We start from the raw sequence: 6,000 nt of genomic DNA, 5'->3' as shown, positions 1-6,000 counted from the left end.
ACCATCCCTGTTCCTTGGAATTGCCTCATTTGAGTCAATCCAAGCCCTGCTCCTGGTCTTTATACCATTAACCCTTCCCCTGTGACCCCATAGCCAAAAGGCCAAAGAAATGAAGCCTCACTATCTTTGGCCTCCAGCCTGTGCAACCATGAGTTAAACAAGCCTCTTTCTTTTAATATAACCTCATCTTGAGTAGTCTTTTACAGCAACAGAAAATAAGCCAAGACCCTATCTATATTTGCCATACGGCACAACAGATGGAGATTGGCATGCAGGGGACCAATAGAAGATACTTCTGGTACAACACCTTAAGACAGAAGCAAACAAGGTTAGGCAGAGAATGGACTTGAATTGGGGTTTTCTTTGGGAAGCCATGGAATTGGAGTGGACTTCAGAGCCCTCTAGAACAAAACCAAGAGAGTCACCTTTGTGTACTCTGCATTCATCGGATGGGTCCAGGATCCATATCCATGTGCCCCTCCACCTGTTGTGTCTAGTGTGTTGCCCCACTTTCCATCCCTGTGGTGAAATGCCTGCTATAAAGGACTTTGAAGGAGATGGAGGTTTCCTTTGGCTCATGCTGCCCCTGGTCCCCACTTCACAGGCTCCTCCTTCTGCTGCACAGCTCTGTAGACCTCTCTGCTGTGTCTTTTCCTTTCATCACCTGCATCCCCAGTTCATCTCTCAGAGAGATTACAGCCATGACCTCCTCTGAGTCCCTCCATCCCACTTTCTTAGTCCATCTTCCATTGCTTCAACAAAATACCTGAGACTGAACAACGTATAAAGAATTAAAGTCTATGGCCCATGTTCTATGGGTCAAAGAAAAAACAAACAAACAAACAAACAAACAAACAAACAAACGGCCGTGTCTGGCAAGGGCCTCATACTGTGTAAAGTCATGGTAGCAAGTGAAAGAGGGGAGTTATTTCTTTCAGAAATAAGGGGCAACGCCATGCTATACAGTAACCTCTGGTCTGTACACACACATGCTCATGCATCTGTATACACATGAACACACATCTGTTCACAGATGAACACATCTACACACATGGACATATATTCACACAAATAAAAACGAAATAGAAATAACCCACCCTCTGGGGTAACCAGTCCACTGTGGGAACTGAGAAATGAGTCCTTACCACTTAAACGCTCTGAAAGGCCCCATGTCCCTGAACCCTAGGCGCCAGCTCTCAGGATGAGAAGCACATCCCGAGGCAGTCCCTATCTCATCTCTGCTGGGACAGGGCATTCTTAGCAGCCAGCTGGCCTCCGTAGCTAGGAACCCTCAGCTTTGCTTGCTTCCTGTGACTGAGTGGTCAACCTCGCTGAATTTAGAGTCACCTAGGAAACGCACCTGTGAGGATGTTTTCAGAAAGGTTTCACTGAGGGATTGTGTGTGAAAACAGCTACATGGGAATCTGAATAACAAAGAAAAACAAAGGAAGCAAACTGAGCGCTTACTTTTGCCCCTTCTGCCTCCTGCCCCGCAAACACACAGTGACCAGCCACTCCTGATCTGGTGGCAGTGCCATTCAGTCTGTGATCCCCTGCACACTCGCATTTCCAGACAGAACAAACCCTTAAGTTTCTCTTGTCAGGTATCGTGGCACTGCGAGGAGAAAAATTAATAAGCTAGCAAGCCTTGCTCACTGCAGTCAAGGCTGGCTAAGCACGGGCTGTTCCTCTTAGTAAATCACACAGGGTGCTCACCCACTGGCGGGGCAGTGGGGGGATCAGCAATTCTTCACCCTCACCCACTGGCAGAGACTGGGTCTTGGCTGTCTGTCCTTCCACTGTGTTCAAGTACGGAAAGGGATCTGGCTTTTCTTTGGTTCCAAGGAGGGTAAAAGAAACGATGGTCCGCAGGATTTGACCCTCCAACCCCAAAAAATGATTCCTGTGTCTCAGGAATGAGGAGAGAAGTGGGAGGCTTGTCCTTACATCCCAAGGAACCTGTCATGGATTCAATTCTTCCGGGATCCTGGGATTTCCCCCCACTTCATGAGGATAAATCTAAGTCTGGGACAGTGATTACTGATGAGAGGGTGGGACGGGACAGAGGGCCATCCGCCTCTCCTCAGCCCCACCCCCTCCTCACAAGTTTCCTGGAGCCACTTCTGCACAACTGCCAGGACCGAGTGCTCAGTGTGCTCTGCTTTGGGTGGAAAAAAAAAAAAAGCCAGCTCCAAACAAAGAGCAGCCCCGGTCCCGCCCGCCCCGGGCCTGTGGGCGCGTCCCCCAGTCTGAGTGAGAGGGGCAGCCAGCAGCCACCGAGGGCCTGTGGGCAAGGAGCGCAGGGTGGAGCGGGCAGCTGTGGCCAGGACAGCCACAATCACTGCTCCGGATTCCCGATCCCTCGCAGCATCCAGCCTGGCGGTTTTGGCCGGGTAAGTGCAGGTGGCGGCGGGAGACAAGAGCGTCGGTGGGGTTGACATTAAGCACCAGGCCATCCTGGCATGGCTCCTCCAGCTCAGCTGCCCGTCCCTGGCACGACCCCAGAGGGGCTCAGTGGCCAAGAAAGTTGCCCTTGGATGAGGATGAGGCAGCGGTGGGTGCGCTCATGGGTGTCGCACTGTGCTCAGCGGGGTGGGGGTGGGGGTGGGGGTGGTACTGCTCTGAATGTCTGCCTTGCCTTTCTTGACTGGATTGCCTTTAACTTTGTGCGCCCAGCTTTGATAGCTTGGGCCATACAGAGTGTCCTGTGTATGACTGGCCCTCTGCCAAATGCCCCCCGGCGCCCCCCCCCCCCCGCTTGTTAATCCCAAATACTAGGGGCTGTCTCTTGTTTGTTAGCGGAGGCAAAATGCCAAGTCCGTGACTGCTGGACCCCATGCAAAGCAGGGTCTGCTAGCTGCTGGCAGCTGCTTAGTCTAGGACACTGGGGGGTTGGTTGTTCCTAGGCAGTCTGTCCTCCCAGGCTGAGCTATCCACCCGGACCCTGCTGTGTATTAGTGGAAACTGAGTTAGGCAGGCCTTGTCACCTATGTCTGCGTGCTTGGCTTCCTGCGTTGAAGAGAGAATGAGGGGGTTCTGGACTGTAGTGGTTTTGTTTGTATTATGCAGTGCCCACATATGACTAGTTTTAAAGCAGGGAGAGGAAGACTAGTTGGCGTCTTAACTTGGGCTTAGATTGCAGAGTGCACAGGAAGAAGCAACCAGAGGCTGACAAGTGGCACATATTGAGGCAGGAAGTAGGAAGGGGTACCAGAAGAAGAAACAATTTCTAGAAAATTCCTAAGTGCACTCTAGGGTGTAGAGTTACAGTATCTCGGGGTCTTGGGGGGAGAAAGAGGGTAGGACTGAGCAAGACTAGATGGTCTGTGTTTAATTAATGAATCACTATGAGACAGCTGGTGGAGTTTGGCAGCCTGGGCTTAGACCAGAACTTAGTAGGGAGTTTAGCTGCCATGACTACATCCCAAAACTGTATCCCAGGAGAGTTATCAGAGCTCCATGGCGTACTGTACACAGTGGGGCCACTGACCAGGTCCTACTTGTCACCTAGGTGGTTGGAGGAACAATGTGGAGATGCCTGGGATGGGGCCCTAAGCAAGGGGACAGAGCTTAGAACACAAGTGCCCACTAGTAGCTTGGGAATGTCCTGGTGGTCTGTATCTGCTTGGTCAGTGGTGGTAGAGGGAGCCCCTACCCTCAGCACAAGAGGGGTGTCTGTCTGGAGCCTGTGTCTGGACTCTTAGTTGGAAATGTGGAAATTACAGACAGGCCTCACATAGTTTCTGTCTAAATATCTTCTGTGACACAGGAAAAAAGAAGAAGAAAAACAGGCTTGCATGGTCTTCAAATACTCTGAGCATCTTACCTCTGCAGAAAGCACACTTTCAGAACAGTGTAGGTAAGCTGATCTGCCATCTTGCTTTTAGCCATAGGACCCCCTACAGTTTGCTCCCCAGAAAAGTAGAAAGCAAAGAAGTTTGTTCCCCAAACTCACAGATTTGGGATATTACCTGCAGAATCCTGCCTTTTGTAGTATAGGATTCCGGCATGGCTTTAGACCCAAGTGCAGTTAGGAGGTGGGAGGGTTTCAGCATTGATATTCAGACAGTAACCAACACCAAGACATGGTTAGGTGGTTGTGACCCTTAGATGTCACCTGTCACAGAGACTTCCTCACAGTAACTATTTAGTTAATGTTTGTGGAAGGAGAAAGCCCTGGGTATGGGGGCCTAGACACACAGAGTTAAGTATTATCTGGGATTCAGTCTGTGGCTGTTTCCCATTGGTCGACAATCAACCTCAGGACCATTCTGGTCTTTGGTACTGTGTCAGCCAGGTCCTTGGGGCCTTTCTTTCATTCTGGGTGGTTTGAGAGAGCAAAAGAGTTGAGCAATGAGAACAGGGATGTTCTACGAATTCCTCTGAGGGGCCACCTTTGCTGTTCATAACCTGGTCCTGTTCTGGCCAACCCTTGTGGGCTCCTGGGTTCTGATGAAACACCACATACAGGGCAGATAAAACTGGGGAGGAGGTGACTTGTACAGTGTGCGCACGTCCCATGTATTCATCAAGTGTCTGCCATGAGCCTGGCACTTGCAGGTCCTGAGGAATCTATGAAGACACAACTGCTTCCCCTAAGCTCTGGTCAACGATATTAACCTCACCCCCAGGAAGAGATGGAAAAACAACAGGGTAGAAACCACATGACACTCACAGGCCCAGCCACACGTGCAAATAGGCAGGCCCGTCCCGGCTTTGCCCTTCCTCCTGTGTGACCTTTTATGAGTCCCCTGACCTCACTGTGCTTTAATTTTCCTCTCTGTAGATCTGGAAAGGGATCTCTTCCAGTGCAGTGTGGGACTGGTTGAGGACAGTTGGAACGCTTGGCAGAGACCTTGGATCTTGTCTGATGACCTCAGTGAAATAGATGGAAGATAGCTTTGTGGGCAGAATGGCGTGCATGAAGCAGGCAGGTACTGCACACTGTGGCTGACATGGGAATGGTGGACTCCTGTGAATTATGCACAGACCAGCCTTTTTTCCTTTGGGACATCTCCTCTGGTCCCTGACTATGGTAGAGTTGGTGGATCCATTGGGAAGGATTCGAAGATGTTGCAGTGTGGTGTTGTTGGAGGAGACATATCACTGGGGGTGGGCTTTGAGATTTCAAAGGCCTATACCAGGTCTGGTGTCTCTTTCTCTGCCTGCTGCCTGCAGATCAGGTTGTAAAGCTCTCAGTTACTGCTCCAGCACCGCACTAGTCTGCTTCCTGTGTGACGGTCATGGACTAACCCTCTCAAATTGTCTAAAAGTGTAAAAATGCCCCCTTGCCCCCTCGCCGGCTAAACACTTTCTTTTTATAAGAGTCACCTTGGCCAGAGTGTCTCTTCACAGCAATATAACAATAATTAAGACACTATTACTCAAGCATACCTGCAGGGTACACCCCCCACCCAACAGCCTCAACCTGCCTTTTCCACAGACCCTCTTGAAAAATGTACGCTCTCCAGGAACCGAGAATATTACACAGGGTCCTGGAAATGTGAGGCAAACTTCTCTGGGCATGTCCTTGCTGTGGTCTGAAGCAGTGAGTAGGCTCCCCTTATAGTGAGGCTGTAGGATGGCCCCTCAGGGCTTCTCAACCCTACCCCATGTGACTTCATGTTTTAAAGGACCTTTGTTAATCGATTTTTAACCTACACAAGATATTTGTTTTAGTTTTAAAAAACCTAAAAGACCTGGCACCTGGTGGTTTAATTGTGCCATGTTTGTATTCTTTTCTATGTCATATCATTTTCATTTTGAACCATCAGTTTAGGCCCTTCATTAATAGAGCTGGTTCAAGGATGTTTAAAGAGAAGGAAAGCAAAGGTTGGGCTGGGGACAGCAATTTTCCAGTATGTCTGAGGCCTTGAGGAAATGGAGATCACAAAGCCCATTAGTCAGGTAAGGGTCTCCATTTCTCCGAGCGTTCTTGAAATATTGCAATGAAGCATCCCTCTCAGAGCCACCTCAGGTGGGTGGGCACCAGCCTCCCGG

The 6,000-nt window shown here is 50.0% G+C and overlaps 1 protein-coding gene across 2 annotated transcripts in view; it reads left to right on the top strand.

The window, feature by feature from the left end:
- The first annotated feature begins 2,247 nt into the window (after positions 1 to 2,247).
- The window catches only part of Tspan11 (tetraspanin 11), a 61,684-nt gene continuing 57,931 nt past the window's right edge, over positions 2,248 to 6,000 (top strand). Inside the window, exons 1-2 of one of the 2 annotated variants that reach the window (XM_085839868.1) lie at positions 2,256 to 2,393; positions 3,770 to 3,859. The gene's annotated coding sequence lies outside the window, so the exon portion shown is untranslated. Of the gene's footprint in view, positions 2,394 to 3,769; positions 3,860 to 6,000 lie in introns of both variants that reach the window. The other variant, XM_021165506.3, reaches the window with a different exon arrangement.

This window comes from Mus caroli, unplaced genomic scaffold (assembly GCF_978045245.1).
Source record: "Mus caroli unplaced genomic scaffold, Mus_caroli_1 scaffold_7, whole genome shotgun sequence".
Classification (NCBI taxonomy): domain Eukaryota; kingdom Metazoa; phylum Chordata; class Mammalia; order Rodentia; family Muridae; genus Mus; species Mus caroli.
This window is presented reverse-complemented; position numbering and strand designations above follow the sequence as displayed.